The 24,026-nt window shown below is 42.9% G+C and overlaps 1 long non-coding RNA gene across 1 annotated transcript; it reads right to left on the bottom strand.

Moving 5' to 3' along the window:
• Nucleotides 1-90: 90 nt before the first annotated feature.
• Nucleotides 91-8,286, bottom strand: LOC116740034. The gene is made up of 3 exons (XR_004345778.1): nt 8,207-8,286; nt 5,245-5,329; nt 91-174 (listed from the first exon to the last, which is right to left on the bottom strand). It is a non-coding gene; the product is annotated as an uncharacterized LOC116740034 (long non-coding RNA).
• Between the last annotated feature and the right edge of the window lie 15,740 nt (nt 8,287-24,026).

The following is a 24,026-nucleotide window of genomic DNA, read 5'->3' as shown; positions in this document are numbered from 1 at the left end:
GTCGCAGGGTATGTGATCAGCTCATGAACAATTCTCTGATTGGCTGATGGTGAGGTAACAGGGCAGTGTCACAGGGGTTAACATTATCAGTCCTTAGGCTCCAGGAGGCCTGGGGCTATGTATTCATGGTCATCAAGTAGTTAATATCATCCGTTTGGTGGGGGTTTTTCACACCTGTAAAACAACTCAGGAAATGTGCATTAGATAATGTTATCTATGTAATTCAGAGAAGAACTAAAGCAGAGGATGTGGGGAAAGAGGCCTGACCTGGGAAGGGGATGTAAGGCCCTTCTCAGTTACAACCTTAGACTCACTCAGCTGTGCATTATACCTAAGATTATGGATAAGACTTTAAAAATAACAGTGATAGTTCACTTACATTTAGTGCTTTTATGCTCTTCAAGGAGTGTTTGCATCTGTTACATTGTTTGATCCCTCTACTACTGTGAAATTGGCAAGACAGTTATTGCTGCTGAGGAAACAAGCCCAGACAGGTTAAATTAACCTAGCCAGAAACAGAGGTAGGCTGGCATTACTATGGGTTTTCTGACCCTTGAAAATTAAAAACCTGAGCAGGTTAAAAGGAAATGATAATGCCTAGAATATAGGGTTGTCCTAGAAAGTAACTGAAATCAGTCTTTCCATGGCAGGTTTGGAGTCACAATTATGCTTTTAAAAACCTTTTCCTGTTTCTTAATATTGAAATATTTCTTGGAATCAAGGACAATGCTCCAATCCAAACTGAACTTTTAAAACCAAGACAGCAGGGGACTTCCCTGGTGGTGCAGTGGTTAAGAATCCGCCTGCCAATGCAGGGGACACGGGTTCGAGCCGTGGTCCAGGAGGATCCCACATGCCACAGAGCAATTAAACCCGTACACCACAACTACTGTCTGCGCTCTAGAGCCGCGTGCCACAACTACTGAAGCCCACGCGCCTAGAGCCCGTGATCCACAACAAGAGAAGCCAAGGCAATGAGAAGCCCGCGCACGGCAACAGAGAGTAGCTCCCACTCACCCCGCAACTAGAGAAAGCCCCTGCGCAACAACGAAGAACCAGCACAGCCAAAAATAAATGAATAAATAAATTTTAAAAACCAAAAAACCAAGACAGCAGAGTGAAACTTACTCTTAGCCTCACTTCCCCGGCTGTTGAAAATGCTTAACAACCTCCACTAAGAAACTGGGCATAGGCAAGAGACCCACAAAAAAAAAGGGGGAGAGGCATGTTAGTACCACTCTGCATTATAGTTTCACAGCTTCCCTATGGGCTCTTTAGAAATTCATGCTCTCTATCCTGTGTCTTCCCCAATAAGTGGTACAGGTCACACCAGCTAGGAGTCCCTCCCAGCTCTTAATTCCTTCTGCACATTATTTTTTTACCATATTTGAAAGCACTTATATGTACCTTATATATCTTTGTATTCCCATATGGACTAGCACAGTAACTGCCACTTAATAAACATTCAATAAATGTTTGTTAAATGACTGGATGATGAGATTATTTTACACTCTACTTAATAAAGTTATCTAAAAATTTTTCTTTTAAAACTTTCTTGGGGGCTTCCCTGGTGGCGCAGTGGTTGAGAGTCTGCCTGCCGATGCAGGGGACACGGGTTCGTGCCCCGGTCCAGGAAGATCCCACATGCCGCGGAGCGGCTGCACCAGTGAGCCATGGCCGCTGAGCCTGCGAGTCCGGAGCCTGTGCTCCGTGACGGGAGAGGCCACAACAGTGAGAGGCCCGTGTACAGCAAAAAAAAAACTTTCTTGGTATGAAAAATATACGTAGCAATAAAGAGAATCACAGTGTAAGCCCCCATGTAGCCAACTAGATTTACCAAATACATGTTTTTAATAAAGAGTTTAGGGACTTCCCTGGTGGCACAGTGGTTAAGAATCTGCTTGTCAATGCAGGGGACACGGGTTCGAGCCCTGGTCTGGGAAGATCCCACATGCCACAGAGCAATTAAACCCGTGTGCCACAACTACTGAGCCTGTGCTCTAGAGCCCGTGCTTCGCAACAAGAGAAGCCACCGCAATGAGAAGCCCACGCACAGCAACGAAGAGTAGCCCTGGCTCTCCACAACTAGAGAAAGCCCATGCGCAGCAATGAAGACTGAACGCAGCCAAAAATAAAATAAATAAATAAATAAAGAGTTTAGTGATACGTTTCTCCGTAAAAATGGAATAAAGAGTTTTTGTATCCATTGCCCTAGGATTATCTAATTAATCCTTGGGTGTCAAAGTACCTGGGGAGAGTTTTTAGAGTTCAGTGTGACCTATAAGCAGAGATAATTCAGCTCCAGACTCCTAAAGAAAACTGTTCACTTTGGATCCCTTGTTCCAGACCTTTGTATAAATACCAGACATTTGTATGAACACTACCCCCTTAAAATTCAGCTGTCCCATCTCCCATTATCTATTTCCCATTATCTCTCCCATTGTCTCTATTTCAGTACAGAGACATATGTACTGAAATAGTTGTATGGTTTTTCTTCTTCAACACACACATATATACACTAGTACAGTATATGTTATATAACATAGGTCATATATACCATATAAGATATGTAAATATCTACTATATGAGATATACATGTGTGTAAAACAATATTCTAGACATATTCATTATGAAAACTCTTTGCCAACTTGGAATATATGAACTTCCTTAAGCTGATAAAGGGTATTTACCAAAACCTACAGCAAACTTCATACTTAATAGTGAAACATTAAAACTGTTTATTTCATATTAGGATCAAGACAAGAATGCCTATCATTGCTTCTATATAACTGTGTACTAGAGGTTGGAACACAAGTAAAAATATTAAAGGTATAAGGATTTTTTAATTGAACTATAGCTGATTTAAAATATTATATTAGCTTCAGGTGTACAAAACAGTGATTCAATATTTTTATAGATTATACTCCATTTAAAATTATTACAAAATTTCCCTGTGTTGTACAATATATCCTGTTGCTTATCTATTTTATTAACTTTTTTTTAATTATTAAATTTATTTATTTATTTATTTTTGGCTGCATTGGGTCTTCGTTGCTGCACACAGGCTTCCTCTAGTTGCGGCGAGTAGGGGCTACTCTTCGTTGAGGTGCACAGGCTTATCATTGCAGTGGCTTCTCTTGTTGCAGAGCACGGGTTCCAGGCACGCGGGCTTCAGTAGTTGTGGCATGCGGGCTCAGCAGTTGTGGCTCATGGGTTCTAGAGCGCAGGCTCAGTAGTTGTGGCGCATGGGCCTAGTTGCTCCATGACATGTGGGATCCTCCTGGACCAGGGCTCGAACCCATGTCCCCTGCATTGGCAGGCAGATTTTTTTGTAATAAATTTATGTATTTTCTTTTATTATTTATTTATTTATTTTAGCTGCATTGGGTCTTTTGTTGCTGTATACAGGCTTTCTCTAGTTGTGGTGAGCGGGGGCTACTCTTCATTGCTGTGCGCGGGCTTCTCGTTGCAATGGCTTCTCTTGTTGCAAAGCACAGGCTCTAGGCACAAGGGCTTCTGTAGTTGTGGCACACGGGCTCAGTAGTTGTGGCTTGCAGCCTCTAGAGCACAGGCTCGGTAGTTGTGGCTCATGGGCTTAGTTGCTCCGTGGCATGTGGGATCTTCCCAGACCAGGGCTCGAACCTATGTCCCCTACACTGGTAGGCAGATTCTTAACCACTGGCAGGTGGATTTTTAACTACTGCGCCACCAGGGAGGTCCCTTGCTTATCTATTTTATAGATAGTAGTTTGTATCTCTTAATCCCATATCCCTATCTTGCCCCTCCCCCTTCCCTCTCCCAATGGTAACAACTAGTTTGTTCTCTATATCTGTGAGTCTGTTTCTTTTCTGTTATATTCTGTAGTTGGTTTATTTTTTAGATTCCACATGTAAATGATAACAGAGTCTTTGTCTTTCTTTGTCTGACTTATTTCACTAAGCATAATACTCTCTAGTTCCGTCCACATCGTTGCAAATGGCAGAATTTCATTCTTTTTTATGGCTAAAAAGTAATATCCCATCATATTGATATACTGCTTCTTCTTTATCCATTCATCTGTTCATGGACAGGTAACTTCCGTATCTTGGTAATTGTACATAATGCTGCAATGAATATTGGGGTGCAGGTATCTTTTCAAATTAGTGTTTTTGGTTTGGGGTTTTTTCTTTTTTTTTTTTTTTTTTTGGATATATACCCAGGAGTGGAATTGGTGGGTCATATGGTAGTTCTATTTTTATTTATTTATTTATTTTAATTTATTTGCCTAGAAGACTAAGGCTTTACACTTTTTTTTTTTTTTTTTTGTGGTACACGGGCCTCTCACTGTTGTGGCCTCTTCTGTTGCGGAGCACAGGCTCCGGACGCGCAGGCTCAGAGGCCATGGCTCACGGGCCCAGCCGCTCCGCGGCATGTGGGATCTTCCCGGACCGGGGCACGAACCCGTGTCCCCTGCATCGGCAGGCGGACTCTCAACCACTGCACCACCAGGGAAGCCCCGTAGTTCTATTTCTAGTTTTTGAGGAGCCTCCGTACTGTTTTCCTTAGTTGCAGCACCAATTGACATTCCCACCAACAGTGTACACGCATTTCCTTTTCACCACATTCTCGCCAATATTTGTTATTTATGGTCTTTTGGATGATGGCCATTCTGACAGGTGTGAAGTGATCCCTCATTATGGGTCTGATTTGCATTTCTCTGATGATTAGCAATGCTGAACATCTTTTCATGTGCCCGTTGGCCATCTGTATGTGTTCTTTGAAAAAATGTCTACTCCAATCTTCAGCCCATTTTTTTGATTGGATTTTTTTTTGGTGTTGAATTGTATGAGCTGTTTATATATTTTGGATATTAACCCCTTGTCAGTCACAACATTTGCGAATATTTTCTCCCATTCAGTAGGTTGTCTTTTCATTTTGTTGATGGTTTCCTTTGCTGTGCAAAAGCTTACTTTTAGGTCTTTAATCCATTTTGAGTTTATTTTTGTGTATGGTGTAAGGAAATGTTCTAATCTCATTCTTTTACATGTAGCTGTCCAGTTTTCCCAGCACCACTTATTGAAGAGACTGTCTTTTCTCCATTGTGTATTCTTGCCTCCTTTGTCATAGATTAATTGACCATTAGTGCATGGGTTTATTTCTGGCTCTCTATTCTGTTCCATTGATCTATGTGTCTTTTTTTTTTTTTCTGTGCCAGTATAAAGACATAAGGATTTTAAAAGAAGAAACAAAACTACCCGTACTTACAGAGGATATGATTGTCTGAAGAAACAATCCAAAAAATCTTCAAGTAAACTATTGGAGCTAGTAAAATGTTCCAACAAGGTTGTGCCTACAAGATAAACATACTGAAATCAATATTATTCTAGTAGGTGAGGAATAATAAAATATAATTTTTAAAAGATAGCATATGCAATAGCAGTAAAAATTAAAAGAATCTTAGAGTAAACTAAAAGATACTTAGATCAAACAAAGAAGTGCAAGAAAAAAAGTATCAATATATAGAGAACATTATAAAACATTATTGAAAAGTATTTTTAAAAGACTTAAGTAGATGGAGAGTTTTACTATGCTTTTACACTGAAAGAATGATTATTATAACGATATGAATTCCCTCAGGTCAATTTGTAGACAATGCAATCCCAGTAAAAATCCCAAATGTACATTGTATTGCAAGGGGAAAATAATAGCAAAGACACTCTTGGATTAAAAAAATGTAGAACTTGCTTTACCAGATATCAAGATAGGTTTTAAAGTTGTAGCAATTAAAAAGCATAGGTTTGGGGTAATTCCCTTGTGGTCCAGTGGTTAGGACTCCACACTTCCATTGCAGGGGCATGGGTTCAATCCCTGGTTGGGGAACTAAGATCCCACATGCCACAAGCATGGCCAAAAAAAAAAAAAAAAAGCGTAGTATTAATTCGAAGAGATACATTCACCCCAATGTTCATAGCAGCACTATTTATAATTGCCAAGATATGGAAGTAACCTAAGTGTCCATCAACATATGAATGGGTAAAGAAGATGTGGTGGTGTGTATATGTATATACACAATGGAATACTACTCAGCCATAAAAAAGAGTGAAATTTGGGCTTCCCTGGTGGTGCAGCGGTTGAGAGTCCGCCTGCCAATGCAGGCGACGCAGGTTCGTGCCCTGGTCCGGGAAGTTCCCGCATGCCGCAGAGCGGCTGGGCCTGTGAGCCATGGCCGCTGAGCCTGCGCGTCCAGAGCCTGTGCTCCGCAACGGGAGAGGCCACAGCAGTGAGAGGCCCGTGTACCGCAAAAAAAAAAAAAAAAAAAAAAAGAGTGAAATTTTGCTATGTGAAACAACATGGATGGACTTGGAGGGCATTATGCTAAGTGAAATAAGTCAGACGGAGAAAGACAGACTCTGTATAATATCACTTATATGGGGAATCTGAAAAATAAAACATAATAGTGAATATAACAAAAAAAATGAGGACTTCCCTGGTGGCTCAGTGGTTGGGAGTCTGCCTGCCAGTGCAGAGGACAAGGGTTCAAGCTCTGGTCCAGGAGGGCCCCAACACATGCTGCAGAGCAACTAAGCCGGTGCACCACAACTACTGAGCCTGCACTCTAGAGCCCGCGAGCCACACTACTGAGCCCATGTGTCACAACTACTGGAGCTCACGTGCCTAGAGCCCGTGTTCCGCAACAAGAGAAGCCACTGCAGTGAGAAGCCTGTGCACCGCAACAAAGAGTAGTCCCAGCTCCCCACAACTACAGAAAGCCCGTGTGCAGCAACGAAGACCCAATGCAGCCAAAAATAAATGAATAAATAAGAAGAAACAGACTCACAGATATAGAGAACAAACTAGTGGTTACCAGTGGAGAGAGGGAAGGGGGAGGGGCAAAGTAGGGATAGGGGATTAAGAAGTACAAACATATTGGGCTTCCCTGGTGGCGCAGTGGTTGAGAGTCCGCCTGCCGATGCAGGGGACGCGGGTTCGTGCCCCGGTCTGGGAAGGTCCCACATGCCGCGGAGCGGCTGGGCCCGTGAGCCATGGCCTCTGAGCCTGCGCGTCCGGAGCCTGTGCTCCGCAACGGGAGAGGCCACAACAGTGAGAGGCCCGCGTACCGCAAAAAAAAAAAAAAAAAAAGAAGTACAAACATATTACTAGTAATATGCAGGGGACATGGGTTCAAGCCCTGGCCCAGGAAGATCCCACATGCTGCGGAGCAACTGAGCCCGTGCGCCACAACTACTGAGCCTGTACTCTACAGCCCGTGAGCCACAACTACTGCAGCCCGAGTGTCACAACTACTGAGCCTGCACTCTAGAGCCTGCGAGCCACATCTACTGAAGCCTGCACACCTAGAGCCCGTGCTCCGCAACAAGAGAAACCACCACAATGAAAAGCCTGCTCACTGCAACGAAGAGTTGCTCCCACTCACCACAGCTAGCGAAAGCCCGTGCCCAGCAGCAAAGATCCAACTCAGCCAAAAATAAATAAATTAATTAATTTTTTAAAAATCTTTCATGAAAGAGGACTTCTCTGGTGGCGCAGTGGTTAAGAATCCTCCTGGAGCAACTAAGCCCGTGCACCACAGCTACTGAGCCTGTGCTCTAGAGCCCGCATGCCACAACTACTGAGCCTGCATGCCACAGCTACTGAGCCCGCATGCCACAACTACTGAAGCCCTCATGCCTAGAGCCGGTTCTCTGCAACAAGAGAAGCAACCGCAATGAGAAGCCCACACACCGCCCACTCGCCGCAACTAAAGAAAAGCCCGTGCTCAGCAACAAAGACCCAACGCAACCAAAAATTAAATTACTTAATTAAAAAAAAAACTTCATGAAAGATCTTTTTTATGTCCCTATAGACTTGCAAACATTCCTATTTACAATTCTGTTTTAATTTAGTCTCCTTCCCTACATCGTAATGTTTTCAAGTTATATACAAACATACAGCAATGGTTCTTGAATTTCAGCAAGTATCAGAATCACATGAAGGGCTTGTTAATACACAAACCCCAGAGTGTCTGATTCAGTAGGTGTGGGGTGACACTTGAGAATTTGCATTTCTAACAAGTTCCTGGGTGATGCTGAAGTAGCTGGTCCACACTTTGAAAACCACACTTGGAGACCTACAATAAAATCTATTATACACAGGACATGTGTTTTTGTGGTTGTGGGAAACTAGGAAACAAAGCGGTGAAAGAAAATGAGGCATTCTCTGCATTTACCTTGGGCTGAGACCAGCACAAAAGCTCATAATCCTAGGTGGCAAATGGGAGTGCCGACAGTACAGCAGGTAGGAGCCAGGTGTCCGTGGAATGAGTTTGATTTGAACTCCCTTTTCCCTAAATATATGCCTGAACAGGTATGTGTGATGTAACTGGCTGAGAGAGTAACTTGGCTGGCTTCCCATCAACCCTCACTGTCCCACCTCCCCCATCCTCGGTATAAACTCCAGTTTCACACCCTGACGGTGGGGGAAAAGGGGGTTGAAAATGCTGACTCCATTGTGTACCCAGCAAACCATCTCTCCCTGGGCTGCTTGAGCTTCTGAGCTAACGTGTTAGTCCCTTGGCTTGTTTTCGGCCAGCACAGCCACTCCCCAGGCCTGCTCCTTTATCCTTCCCAGGTTGGGAGGGAACCTACTCCCACTCTGCATGAGGCACTCGTGATGGTTTAATGGGCTCTTGGGACTCTCGGGGTTTGGATATTCTCAGCAATCAGCAGGAGCAGTCGTGCGTTTCTGGGCCCTCCAGCTTCACTCTGTTCACCAGCCTTCCAGGCCTGGAATGTACCACAAGCTTTTTAGCTGACTTAAAACCCAGGGAACTTGCATACGTGCCTGCGTGTGTGTGTGTGTGTGTGTGTGTGTGTGTGTGTGTGTGAGTGTGTGTGTGTGTGTGTGTGTGTGTGTGCATGCCCAAGGGGGAGCCAAAGGCCAGTGCACAGAAGAAAGCCAGAGGCTTCCGGCTGGTCATTATCTCCAGGCCAGAACCTTCCCGTCCCTAAATGGGACCCTGATACTCTGCCAAACAGCCAGGCTCTCACTCTGTATAATGAAGTGCTCACTGATTATCCTGATGATGCTCCAAAAGACTGGGGCCCATGGTGGTCCATCTGCTGCCAACTCTGCTTCCTTGTTCTACTCCCCCGTGGAAATGAGGATGTCCCTGCAGCTCCCCTGCCGCCTCACTTCCCCAGCATAATGCACATCCCCACGGGACCCTGCTCCTGGGGGTTGAACTAAAATGACAGCAACAGTTTATTAACTGGACTAATGAGAGGCTTAGGCAGGGAGAGAAAGAGAAGCTGGAAGAGTGAGAAGGAAGGGGATGAAGACAGGAATATCTACAGCACAGGAGTTCAGGACAAGATTTCAGATTGGAACGAGCGGCTCACTTTCTATGTGCTTGGGGAGTGGGCAGGCAGGGATTTGGAGGATGTTTCACAACACTCACGCTTTTTATAGGAAACATGGTAATCTTTCATCAGCAAATTGCAACATCCTCATTTCCTGAAAGCCTGTGATCTGGGCAACTTATTCTTTTAGGGGCATTATCTCAGTTAATCTTCACAAGATCCATATGAGATGGGAAACTTTATATTCATTTTGCCCATGAGACCCAAAAAGGTTTGCCCAAAATCATACTTGTAATGAATAACAGAGCCCAAACTCTTCACTACTGCCATTGTGGGAAGTGGTAGCGAATAAGGCTCCAAGCGTACATAAATGTAGCTCTTATTGAACATTCCTCTATTTCAGGCAGAGAGTGCTAAACCCTTTATAGGTAGCAGCACCCTCAATCCTATAAGACAAGTAGGTTTATTGTCCCTGTTTTACAGATGAGGAAATTTAGGCTCAGAGAGGTAAAGTAATTTGCCAAAGACCACACAACTCAGGTAGGTGGAGAGCAGGGGTTTGCTCTCCGCCTACCTGAGTTCTTAACCTTATTTCATTGCCTCCCTTAATCTCTCTTTGCCCTGAGCTCTTGCAGGCCTCTTACGTAAGAGAAAGCTAGCTGCAGGAATGGTGAGACGGTTTAGTTCTCTCTAGTGAAAGCTGCAGTTTGACCTAGAGGATAGGGATCGCCAGGAGATTTAGCCTGTGGAACTGAAGCCTAAACAAGCAAGCATGGAGGATAAATCGCCAGGACCTGGGTCTAGAGGCTTAAAATGGATGCAACTGCAAGTGTTCCTTCAGGGCCACCTAAATCCAGCTCACTCCCCTCTCCAGGCAGAGACTTGAGGGAGTTGTTAATAGCAAGAAGTTTTCCTCAACATTTTAAGATTAAAACAATGTTCTTCTGTCAATGAGGCCAACAGGGTAATCTGCACTGGTAGCTGCGTCCTTCCTGTTTGTCCTTCTGAAGCAGTTCCAGCTGACCAGCCACTGGGAACCTGCTGCTTAAGCAGCTGGTAATGGACTGCAAAACAACACAGGAAGGGCCTGGCGGGCAGGGTTCAGCGCCCTCCGAGGACTGTGGGCCTGCCTTGCAGAGAGAAGAGCCAAAAAATAAAGACACAGGAGCACAGCTGATATATCTAGCTGTCCATAGCTAGTGCATATCTAGCTGTCCTCTGCTCTGGGCTTCTTTTGTTTTCCTGCAAGAAATAAGAAATGCTTGTACGGCAAGTTCAAACCATATGGAAGAACATAAAATGCAAAGTGAAACTTCCCCTCCCACATACTCCCACCCACCATAACCACTGCTAACTATCTGCTGTCTATCTTTTCATACCTTTTTCTGCTAAATCTTGGCATAACTATGAGCTTACATTTTTTATTTTTTATTATCTAACACAAACTGGGATTGATATGTTGACCTTCAATTTGACAACAAACTGTCCAAAATTTTATACCAATTTACACTCCCACCAACAGTGTATAAAAGGGCACATTTCCTTCCATCCTAGCCAACAGTGACTTACTTTGTAGTAAAAAATAAATAAATAAATGTTAGTATGTAATTTGTAAAAATACCTCTCCCACTCTTTCCCTTTCCTTCTGTCCTTTCACCTACTGTCTATTAAATTCACAACCTCTGACCCATCATACTACACAGAATTCCAAAGGTTTGTCAGCAGATGAGAAAACAAGGGGAGGTGGAATTTATGGCTCATCAACTGGGATACACAGAGATGCAATACTCTGTAAAAGGTGATGCCAACACATCATATATATTGACTAGAGTTCAAATGTACAGCTCATTAGCAGGCAAAAAAATGTATGGTCAAGACTTCTCGTTAGGTTTGGGATCTCATTTGATCCTCAGATAATCATACAGTTAGAAAAAGCAAGCATTATCTCCCCATTTGAGAGATGATAAAACGGAGACTAACAAATTTGGGTGATTTGCCTAAGGTCACAGTGGCAGTCAAAAGTGGAACTCTAAATCGGTGTTCTTCTCCTTACACTACATCCACAATTTTTTTATGTGTGTCTATAGATATAAACAGTAAGTGCACCATGTGTAATTTGTGAACACTTATTTAAATTATACCCCCATTTTATACCAATAGACATATACTAGGTGTAATCTCTGTATGTATAATACAATGTTTATAAAATGTGGTAGATTTTATATACATTCTGTGCAGGAGACACTAAGAGGTGGCTTAAAGATAAAACCCCCACCTAAATGTCACCTGGCAGGCCCTGAAAAACAGTATGTCAGGGACTACAACATGACAAAAATAATTAACACTGCTGTATGTTATATATGGAAGTTAAGAGAGTAAATCCTAAGAGTTCTCATCACGATAAAAATCATTTTTTTCCTATTTCTTTAATTTTGTACCTATATGAGGTGAAGGATGTTTACTAAACTTCTTGTGATAATCACTTTATGATGCATGTAAATCAAATCATTACGTTGTAATATTAAACTTATACAGTGCTGTATGTCAATTACATCTCAGTAAAACTGGAAGAAAAACGTATGTCAGAGACTAAAAAGGGTTGGGAAAGGAACTCTAAATGAGATCTCTTATAGCCATGATTCTGGAACAAACAATGTGTAACAGGGTTTAAGTGCATGGAATTTTGGAATCAGATACACCTGGCTTCAAGTCTTAACAACCACATACTAGATGCATGACCTTGGACTACCAAGTTAAGTTCTCTGGGCCTCACGTTTCTCATCTGTGAAAAAGAGATAAAATTCTCTATTTCATAGGATTATTACTGAGAGGATGAAATGAGATAATGTATGTAAAACATCTTGTAATATGCCTGGCACGTATAAGTCTCAGGAAGTGTGGTTATTATTAATTTCTATTATATGTTTACCTATATTCTTTTTATTTGTCAGATTCAACATAGTTCAGCTGTACATAAAACTAAGCCTATGATTAAAGAAGTGGCAATAACGAAAGACTAACCTAGTAGTTCTCTACTGCTGCCCTGGCTGCTCACTAGAATCATCTGATGAGCTGAAAACAAAATACCGATGGCTAGGCCAAGAAGTCAGAATCCCTGAAGGTGTTGAGAATCACTACCATGTGTGTGAAGTTTTGGGGGCTACTAAGAATCAATGAATGAGGTTATCAATGAATGAGGTTATATTATATGAGGTTATATAATGAGGTTATATATTCAGACGACTCGTTTTAACTGAGCGAGTCGTCTGAATCTCTGACACCTGATGGTAGAGGATGGTTGTTGGTTGACCCCTTTTCACTTTCCCAGTAATCCTATTTTACATGGGGAGATCTGTGTAGTCCTAGGGAAGCTGACTCCTCCCCTGACTTCAGAGGTCAACCTGAAGGTTAAGGTAGCCATTGCATTTTATCCACTGCCACTATGATTGGTTTAAAGTGTGCATGTGATCAAACTATTGTAATCATGTGACTTTCAAGACTATTGTTGGGAATACCGGGACAAAGATGTTGTCTTTCCTCCTGAGTGTGAATGAGAAAGCAGGTAACCCTGGGAACTGTTTTTAGCCATCTTGGGACCCCAAAGGGAGTCAGCTTTAGTAAGACGACAGCAGAGAAGAAAGAAAGACATTGTTTCACTGCCAGATCAAGCCTCATCTAAAGCTAAGCTGCCTCTCTGGATTTCCCTGGCAGGAAGACTCCACCCTCCCAATGCAGGGGACGTGGGTTCGATCCTGGTCGGGGAACTCAGATCCCACATGCTACATGGTACCGCCCAAAAATTTAAAAACAAAAAAATAATAATTAAAGCTGGTTGCCTCTGGACTTCCTAACAACATGAGCTGACAAATTCTTTATTCAAGTCTATTTTTCTGTTTGAAAGCATCCCAATTATGTACTTCTTATGTAGGTAGCAATAACAGTGGACAAGGAATGCCTGGTGTTTCTTTCTATTTCACAGGAAAATAACAAGTATTTTGCTAGAGCCTCTTCCTGCTTTTTCTAGAACCCATACCCCAAGGTTGACTTCCCTAAGCAAATGCAAATAAACAATAAACAAACAGAGCAGTGACTACTCTTCTTTCAAAGTCATAACCAGTTTGAGCTCAGGGTCTCTTGAACTTGTGGCAAAAGTCTTAGGTTCTCCTTGTTAAGTTGTTAAGAGGCATTTACACCAGCATCATCACCACAGCTCAGACCCTGTTACTCTACTTACACACTTTCCATGGCCTCCTCAACACCCCTTAAGGACCCTTACAATCTGCCTCCATTCTCAGCCCCCACTACACCACCCTATTCTCTCATCAAACTATTTGCTATTCTCCCAATCCAACATGCTTTCGTGTTTCATTCTCCAGTGCCTTATGTACATGCAGCTCCCTTTGCCTGCCATACTCTTTCCCCCTTCTCTACATGGCAAATCCACCTTCAAGGTCCAGCTCAAGTATCACTTTCCCCATTTTCCAGATGCAGGGCAGGAGGGCCTTCCTTGGTCCTTTCATGGTCCTCTGTACACACCTTCATCATAGTGCTTCTCACATGCTAGGGTCCATGTGTTCCTGCGCCAGTCTTCCCCACCAGACCATGGTTGCCTCAGGAGCAGGGCCTCTATCTTTTTCATCTCAGTATCCCTAAAGAGGCAGTATAAAGTGATGGTTAAGTAAACTGGTTCTAGAGGAACCTAGTTTACCTAGTTTAAAATCCCAGCTCTACCACTCATTAGCTCTATTACCTTGGGTAAGATAGCTCTCTTTGCCTCAACTTCCTCATCTGTAAAATGAGGATTTAAAAATAATATCCATATCACACATGATGGTTAGAATTAAACAAGATACTGCAACTAAAGTCCTCTGGCAGAGTTCTTTGCACAGGTTAGCTATGACGGTGATTACAGCTAACAGCAAAGACAATCAGTTCCCCGCCTAGTCCCTTGCGTGTTCTAAGTACTAAGTACACATTGTTGAAAGTGAACAACAACCAGAGTTCTTAACCTAAAGACCTCTAATTTAATCCCAGAGAGGCAGAATGCTATTCTCTGATTACTGCTGAGTCCCAAAGCCTTTGACCCCAAGGAAAGAGGAACATGAGGAAATCTTTGAGAGAGCTTATAGGTCAGCCTTTGCAGTTCTAACTAGGCCACCTCTGAACAGCTTCTTACAGCGGCCTTTTTTGTTTTGCATGCAACCATTTTGAAAAGTTTCACCAAATCCATTAATTTCTGGGTTCAAAACAGCCTTTTTTTTTTTTTTTTTTTTGCTTGTGTGAATGGTTTTATTTTTAAAACATTTTGTGTTACTTTTTTTATAAAAATTTAAACAACACAAAAAGGAGAAATTAAATGATCGCCTCCCCAGTCCTAACTTTAGAGGTAATTACTGCTTATAATTTCCTGTATTTCCTTTCACACATTTTCTTTTTTTAACTTCAGCTTTAATTGAGGTGTAACTGACATATCATAAACTGCCTATAGTTAAAGTGTACAACTTGGTGAGTTTGAGCACACATATACACCTGTGGAGCCATAACCATGATCAAGATAATTGCTCCCCCTAAGTTTCCTCATGCTCCTTGGTAATCTATCCCTCACTCCCCCACCCACCAACCCTGTCCACAGGCAACCACGGATCTGCCTTCTGTCACTATAGCTTAGTTTACATATTCTAGAGTTTTATGTAAATTAAATAGTTCAAAACATACTCTTTTTTTTGTCTGGCTTATTCCATGCAATGTAATTATTTTGAGATCCATCATGTTATTGTGTATATCAATATTTTATTCTTTTTCATTGCTGAGTAATATTCCATGGTATGGATGTATCTTAGTATGTTTATCCATTCATTATCGATAGATGTTTGAGACATTTCCAGTTTTTTTCTATCAGAAATAATAGAAAAAATGTCTGTTTTTTGTAGTTATACTAAATATTAATGAAGACCCCTTCTCCTCAGGGTTTTTCATAGGATTTTCTTTACAACCATTCATCCAAAATCTCATATCTGTTCAATCTGTTTCTAGACTTAATTGCAGGATGCAATAACATTCTTACTGATTTGGAGTAATTATTCCAAAACAACAAGATCTTTTTGAATCTTGGCTCTGTCAGCTAATTCATTAGATATTGCTCCCAAATTTGTCATCTACCAATTTAATAAAATACTTTCTTAAGTCCTTGATTAAAATACCAGGGAGGGAGACTTCCCTGGTGGCGCAGTGGTTAAGAATCCGCCTGCCAGTGTAGGGGATACAGGTTCAAGCCCTGGTCCGGGAAGATCCCACATGCTGCGGAGCAACTAAGCCCGTGCACCACAACTACTGAGCCTATGCTCTAGAGCCCAGGAGCCACAACTACTGAGCCCTAGTGCCACAACTACTGAAGCCCACGCGCCTAGAGCCCGTGCTCCACAGCAAGAGAAGCCACTGCAATGAGAAGCCCACACACCACAACGAAGAGTAGTCCCCACTCGCTGCAACTAGAGAAAAGCCCGCGAGCAGCAACAAAGACCCAAGGCAGCCAAAAATAAAAATAAATTAATTAATTAAATTAAAAAAGAAACACCAAGGAGGACAGGACCAAAGGCCCTGAATCAGTTCACATTGACATGAGCTGTTTAACCCATACAACCCAGCACACCACATTAGAATCTTGTCACATTTTTCATCATTTCCATAATGATATCAATGAATTCTTTAACTGTCTTGCTAAAATCAGGATAGAGTATAACTATTGTATCGCCCTAATTCACACATCTAGTAACTTTATCATAAAATAAAATAGAGACAATTTGACAGGAAATATTCCTAGAAAACTCATTCCAAGTGTCAACATCTTTCTTTATGAAGTGTCAACATAACTATTTAACACACTGTTCTAAGATTTTTTCCTGTGATCAACATTCTGCTACTGAGGTTCTGGAATCCACCCTTTTCTCATTTATGAAATTTATGTTTTCATGTTTCATGTCTTCTGGCACCCTTTTATTTTTACCACAACTTCTCAAGAGTTTTTTAAAGTGAAAATGTTTATAACTTTATGCTCAAAGATAGAAAATTGCTAGTAGATCCATGATCCCATCAACAAATTATTTTACTACTATGAAATATAATTCTCTGGGCCCAGAGATTTGGGGGCATTTTTAAAAACACTTTTTTTGTGGGGGGGGAGCATTTTTAAAAAGCTCATTTACCTTCTGGTAACTGACTATACTGCTGAACTGAATGAATAAGCATTTTCAGAACTCTAATGGAAAACTGATGAATTCATAAAAGTGCTAACAAAAGATCAAGATGAAAAAAAAATTAATTACATGGGACTGAGTGAACTGATGAGGATGATTATAATTTTTGTGAATTTGTTTGAATTAAAAAAAAATCCCGCCCCCCAAAAAAAGCTCATTTACCATCTCCTTACTCCCTCTGACTTCAATTTCTTCTCAGCATTGTTCATGTCTTTACACTTGCTATGCTAGACCCTTTCTACCTTACAGTGTCTGCAGTGTAGATGAGTTTTGGTCTCAGTGCTTCTTTAGTGTGGGAAGGAAAAACACGAAACAACCAAATCAACAAAAATCAGTCTTGGCCCACACTCCTCCTTGTTACATCTCTCCATTAATTTTAAACTTGATAACTTAAAATTCATTCATCAGGTATTTGATGTATAATTTTTTGAACCCTTTGAATTACTGGCATTTAAATAAGTAAATGCATGTTAATTTCTAGTGACATTTCAAAATAACCATGAGTGACATTAGGCTAACTGCTTACCCTCTCTGTGCCTCAGTATTTTCATCCATAAAAATGGGATAATAGTACCAGCTTGATAAGATTATTATGAGGATTAAATAAGCTTGTATATGTAAAGTACTCAGAATAGTATGTGATACACAGCAAGTATTATTTGTTGTTTCATTAGTTGTTAGCCTAAGGCATTTATGCGTGTAGCAGACATTACTGAAGACTTGGGGAGACGTTATAGAAACACAAACACCACAAACTGAATTTGATCATCATTTCTCCCCCAAAGCCTCCTTGCTTATCCAATTTTCAGACCCCACTCCCCTTCCTTTGACCTCTCAGAAACTCAGTTCCCCTCTCTCCATTATGCAAAACAACTGACCTGTCCACCTGCTAACTCAACCCCAGGCCTTCTCTGCAAAGATAGACTCCTGACTATGCTCTGCTAACCTGTGAGCATTTTCCCAGGGCCAACCCTCCAGGGCCACTTAGAAAGCTCTTTTCCTTTCTTCTTCCCCAGTAGCCCCTGGGAGGATTAGGAACCAAGACAGAGATTTATTTCCCTATCAATGTGCATTTTGTCACCTTCCTTAGAAGGAAGAAGCTATAACAATCAATTCTCATTTTAAACTGCAATTTTAATTATTGAGACTTTAAAACATTTTAAATACATATTTTAAACACATTTTAAAGTACACATTTTAAACATATTTTACTAACTTCCTTAATATGAGATGTCATCAGTGTGTTGCCTAGGTCTTGATATTTTAATGACTGATGTCTCTGGAAAGTGAGGTTTTGAAAGCTCATCAGGGTTTCGTAATTCTGAGAAAAAAATGTCAGGAAGAATGTAATTGGCTCATTAACCCACAGATATAGTCCTGATCTAGACCAAGAGGGGAAGAAAATAAAGTAGCACTTGGGGGGTGCTGCTTTCTCAGCTTCAGTGAACACCCGGGCATCGTCTCCTTTGCTCTCTCAAGCTCTCCTTGCTACATTTCCTCCTTCCAAGTAAGGACCTGGCCAGACCTACAGAAGACCTTCTTGAACAATTCAGAAGGGTGGTGGGAAGGTCTCCAAGGAGATATTGGACTTCCTGCCACTAAAGAAATTTAGGGGCTAGGTGATAAATGGAAAATTAAAAGATGAGACTATATTTATACCCTAAGCTACAAGGCACGTCATACCAGTTATGCCTGATTATGCAAACCAGGGTGTCCCAAGACTTCATCAGCCCAAGACTAGAGAATCAGGGCACGCTTCTTAAATATACACATTATAATGACTCCAAGTCGTCTTCTCTAGAATATGAGAAGCTGATTCTCATTGGATCCCACTTTTCTTTTTTTAAAGAATGTTTATTTACTTATTTGTTTATATGGCTGCTCCGGGTCTTAGTTATGGCACACGCGATCTTCAGTTGCGGCATGCAGGCTCCTTTAGTTGTGGTATGCGAACTCTTAGTTGTGGCATGCATGTGGCATCTAGTTCCCTGACCAGGGATGGAACCCGGGCCCCCTGCATTGGAAGCGTGGAGTCTTAACCACTGGACCACCAGGGAAGTCCCTGGATCCCACTTTTCTTTCTTGTTTGTGACAGGAATCACGGAAGAAAGCCAACATGATCCTGGTATTTGCAGGTTTCCTCGCCAGGTACATTTGCTACCTTTGCGGCTGTTCCACATCTCCAAGGCCACAGGATGCCATCCGGGCACTATCTCCTCCCCAACACTGGATACTGCTGCTGCTCTCCCCAAGGTGTGTCTCCCCAACATGGACACAGGCTCTGCTCTTCCCTCCCCAAAATAGAGCTAAGACCAGCAAGTGAGTGTCAAAAAAGTCTAACAGAAGCCTTAAGTCTCACACAAGGCATGACACTGAAATGGGGAGACACCTAAACTGGAGGGGACATATCACAGCTCTTTGAATTTGTTAGTCCACACCCTCCCAAGGGGAGCCTCTACCAGAGGTGGCTCCAAGGGCTTTCAACCTGTGCAATCACACAGACCCGCACGCTTACAAGGGGCCCACATTTAATGTTCTGCAGTTGCCATCTTGAAATTCTTAATAAATTTTTGAACAAGAGGTCCTGTTGGGCTTCCCTGGTGGCGCAGTGGTTGAGAGTCCGCCTGCCCATGCAGGGGACACGGGTTCGTGCCCCAGTCTGAGAAGATCCCACATGCCACAGAGCGGCTGGGCCCGTGAGCCATGGCCGCTGAGCCTGCGCGTCCGGAGCCTGTGCTCCACAATGGGAGAGGCCACAACAGTGAGAGGCCCGCGTACTGCAAAAAAAAAAAAAAGAGGTCCTGTATTTTCATTTTGCCATGAACCTTGCGTATTATGTAGCTACTCACACTCTCCATTGTTTAAATTGGTATATAATTAGCATATATATAAAACGTTATATTCATTTTAGGTATACGACATGATGATTCACTATTTGTGTATACTGTGAAATGATCACCACAATAATTCTGGTTAAAATTAACCACCGTACATTGTTACAATCACACCCTGTACCCAGCTCCCTAGCTGCCTATGTTTGCAGAAACCAGATCACTCTCACCAGCCAAAGTGTCTATGATTATGCCCCTTGTACTTAGAATTCTGGTCCAACTCCAGGCACAAACTGCTCCAGAGATGCAATCTTGCTCACAATGAAGACAACCAAGTAGATAGATCACTTATGAGAGATGAAATTGTCCTTCAAGTAGCATAACCACAAGGCAGTGTATAAAGTGCTTTGATTTTTTTTAATTTATATTATTTATTTTTTATTTATTCATTTTTGGCCATGTTGGGTCTCGTTGCTGCGCGGGCTTTCTCTAGTTGCAACGAGTGGGGGCTAGTCTTCGTTGCGGTGCACGGGCTTTTCATTGTAGTGGCTTCTCTTTGTTACAGAGCACAGGCTCTAGGTGCGTGGGTTTCAGTAGTTGTGGCATGCGGGCTCAGTAGTTGTGGTGCAGGGGCTTACTCGCTCTGCGGCATGTGGGATCTTCCCAGACCAGGGCTCGAACCCGAGTCCCCTGCATTGGCAGGCGGATTCTTAACCACTGCACCACCAGGGAAGCCCAAAGTGCCTTGATTTTAATACAAATAGATAACCAGCATATATCTGGGATCGTACAGATCCCATCATCGAAATGTGGTTATCTAAAGATCCAGATATTTGGTCGCAAGTAGACCAAAAACCAAGAAAACAACCAAAGATTTATCTAAGATGTGTTTTGGTTGAGGGACTTGGAATCACATAGACTTACTCTGCACATAAGGATGTTTTGGGGAGAAGTCAGAATGTTCCATGATACCAGAACTGGCTGCTGCGCTCATCTCCTCCCCACCTACACTCCCATCCCCACTCCCACCCCCACTCGTCATCTCCCTAATCTCTCACCCTCTCCTTCTCCTCCCTTCCTCTGCTCCACCCTACCCCTTTTAGGGCAGTTTAAGTAATTTTCTGGACTGGACCCTCATGGTATCTCCCCAGCCGGAGTCCTATAACCTGCAGAAGTCCCAAGAGTTGGGGATATGGGGGTAATGGCCTCCGGGTGCCTGGCTCCAGTCACAGCTGGGAAGTGGCAAAAACAAGAACCAGGAGGAAATGGGTCACTGCCCAGTGGTTGGCAGGAACAACTGCTGTGCCTGAGCTTTTATTCCAGGAACAAATCTTTGCTCTTTTCACCAGTGACCTGCATGAACCATAATTCCTAACAGCAATAAAGTGGAGCAATAAAGAATGGCTGATTCCACATCTGTGGTGTAGGTGTTCCCTGGCAAGAGAAGAAAGATAGACATAATGCTTTCATGGAGACAAAAGGAAGAAAGAGACTGAGAAAATGAGATTTTTTTAAAAGTCTGAGCCTTGACCAACTGCCCCTAGATGCCTTCACACCAAAAACTTTTCGTGTTTGTTTTTCATTTTAATCCCTCTTCCTATTTTAAACACCCCTTCTTTTTTTTCAAGGGGAGGTAATGGGGAAAGAGTGGCTGCAGAGCCAAATCAAGCTGAGAGTTTGTAATCACGGGAGCCGGTGGAGATCTCGGCAGAACCCCACTGTTTGTTGGATGGGTCCTGGAAACACCCACTGAATTGGCTTCTTCGTCCTTCCTGCAAACAAGATTGGAACAAGATTATTCTACTGCCTGAAGTGGTGACTTTGTGACCTCTTGGCCTTAGTCACGTCCTCTCTCCCACCCCAGCCAGCCAGCCCCAGGGACTCTTCCTCTTTTCCTTGGCAGTCCCTGAGTCACGGAGTATTATTTATCAGTCGGCAGCAGAGGGCGATCTGGCCCTGGAGAATGACCGGGTCAACTCCCGCCGCGCGCCCGCACACGCGCGCGCCCGATCGCTAATGACTTGCAGCTACATCATAAAGCTACCTCTTCACAAAGGAACATTGTCACTTAGCATTTTCCTTTTCATTCTTGAAAGCTCCACTGTCTTAGCTAACCCCTTCCTCCTCCCTCCTGCCTTCATGCTGGCTCTTTCCTCTCCCAACCCCTTGGAAGCAGCAGGAAATGAACAAGATCCACAGTGGAGCAAAACAAATCCCAGGGCCCTGATGAGGGAAACCACAGGGAAGTGACCAAGTGGCATTAACAGCTGTAGGAGCTGTAGGCAGCTGGTGTGTGTGTGTGTGTGTGTGTGTGTGTGTGTGTGTGTGTGTGTGTGTGTGAGAGAGAGAGAGAGAGAGAGAGAGAGAGAGAGAAGGAATGTGTGTGTGTATCCAATATAACAGTACTTTATCAATTTTAGTGTACATCAAGATCATCAGCAGAGCTTGTTAAAACACAGCTTCCAGGGCCTCTCTGAGGAATTCTGATTTAGTAGGTCTGGAGAGGGGCCCAAGAATTTACACTCTTAACACTCCCAAGATATTTTAATGCTGCCAGTGGTAGAACACATTTTGAGTAGCACTGCTGTACATCAAATGCAGTGAATAGGCTATACAGATCTGCATCCGGGGCTTGCTTGAATAAAATCCTGATAAAGCGAACTCCCTTAGAACAGGCAGTCCAGATCCTTCCAAATCCAGGCCAGAAGATCTCATAGCTCCGCCCACTGCGGTTCCCTCCCCTTGGAAAAGGAGCAGAGACTGTATCAAGCAGAGCATTGTTTGGAGGGGGCTGAGTTCAGATAATAGGCTGGTTCTCCATTAACTGTTTCTTTCATCCCAACAGGGCAGGAGAATCCCATAGGCCCTTCCTTCACAGCAGGCAGGGTTTGGAGACTCTATCTACACAACCCTGGCTGTGTTCAGTAGCTTGTGCCCAGAGGCCTCTGTCCCCTCCTCAGCATCCTCCAAACTCCAGAACCTCTATAGTCACAGAGGTTGTGGAATAAGCTGGTTATCCTCCAGAGAGCTGAGCACTTAAAAGCATCTAGTAGAGTGACTTAAGGAGAGCTACTCACTTCTGATTGTGTACCGAAAGATAACAGAGAAAACTCTGATATACCTAGTCCTAGTCCTTAAGGAGCCCATAGTTTAATTGGAGAGAAAAACTAACAAATATGTAAGAGCAAATGTTACCAAAATGTAGTAAGAGCAGAGGGATAGCAAAAAACCCTGAGGCCATCAGAGGAAAGGGAAGGCATCCTGAAAGAAGAAACTGCACTGAGATTTGATGAGTAAATATGAGTTCACCAAGGAGACAAAAGGTCAAGGGCAAGAGAAGGAGCCATTTGAGTATTGGGATGTGAAGAAAATTGGGGAAATGCTGAAATATAAAATGCAGGCTGGGATGAGGGTCCCCTTTCAGAGCGCCTGGTACTTCAGCCCACTTTGGGCATTTATCACCACTACTAAACCAAAAAGGAGACCAAATGGGAAGGTTTGTTTCACAAACTCCTGTAAGCACTGTCAGCAGGAGGTACTTTCCCTGCAAAGACCCCATCTATCCCAGGGAAGACACTGGGGGTGGGGGTGGGGTCACTTTTCTCTCTGGAGGCCACTGTGTGAGCCAGAAGAGGCCTATGGATCTAGGGTCTGATGCTCAGCTTTCTCATGTGACCATCTACTTGGCTCTGACATCTAAAGGGCTAGCAGCTCGCTGTGCCAGACTGTAGAACATAATCAAAACGGGCAGAAACCACAAAAGGGCCCTGCAGACCAGTTTGTGAGCACGAGAAAACCACGCCCAGTGACTCCAGAGTGACTCAGGAGGACCTTGAAGGAGGGGTATGTTGTTTAAATACACTGGCTAGGAAACAAAGAGCATTGTTCGGTTATGGCTACCATGACCCAGTTTCTTCCCCTGGGCACATGGGGGAACCCTGTTAACATGGAGATCGACAGGGCTGCTAGGGGTTCGGGCATGTAAATCTTTTCCAAAGGGTACAGGACCATAGTGGTTTCAAAGGACTCAATTTCCAGGTCCTCAGTTTTCATTCATGTTCTTCCCTAAAACTGGTGTGCCTCAGAGGACTTCTGCAGCCCTGATTTTCTTTTCCTTAGCTCTTTCTTAATTGCCCTCTGGCCACTTCAAAAAAAACAGAAGTTTACCTCTCCCTCTTCTCTAATCCTGCCAAATGGTGCATTCATTGCTCTAAGGTATAAAATCCTCTGGGACATCAAAGGGACAATTCCACAATTATTTTCATCCAAGGAACCATAAACACCTCCCCATTCCATCTCCTTAAGACACAAGTTCTCAATAAAATTTCACTTCTTACTAATTATAAGTATTATATAGTAATAATACTTACTAATTATAAAGATTTGTAATATCTGTTGTTTTGAAAAATGCTATTAGTAACAGTAATATTTTTTAACTAATTAGAACCTTCTGTCAGTGTAAATATTTTTTAACAGCTTTTAAAAAAAATATTTACTGGGACTTCCTTGGTGGCGCAGTGGTTAAGAACCCACCTGCCAATGCAGGAGACACATGTTCGAGCCCTGGTCCGGGAAGATCCCACATGCCACAGTGCAACTAAGCC

This window comes from Phocoena sinus, chromosome 1 (genome assembly GCF_008692025.1).
Source record: "Phocoena sinus isolate mPhoSin1 chromosome 1, mPhoSin1.pri, whole genome shotgun sequence".
Taxonomy (NCBI): domain Eukaryota; kingdom Metazoa; phylum Chordata; class Mammalia; order Artiodactyla; family Phocoenidae; genus Phocoena; species Phocoena sinus.
The sequence above is the reverse complement of the archived record's forward strand: the minus strand, read 5'-3'. Positions and strand labels throughout refer to the sequence as shown.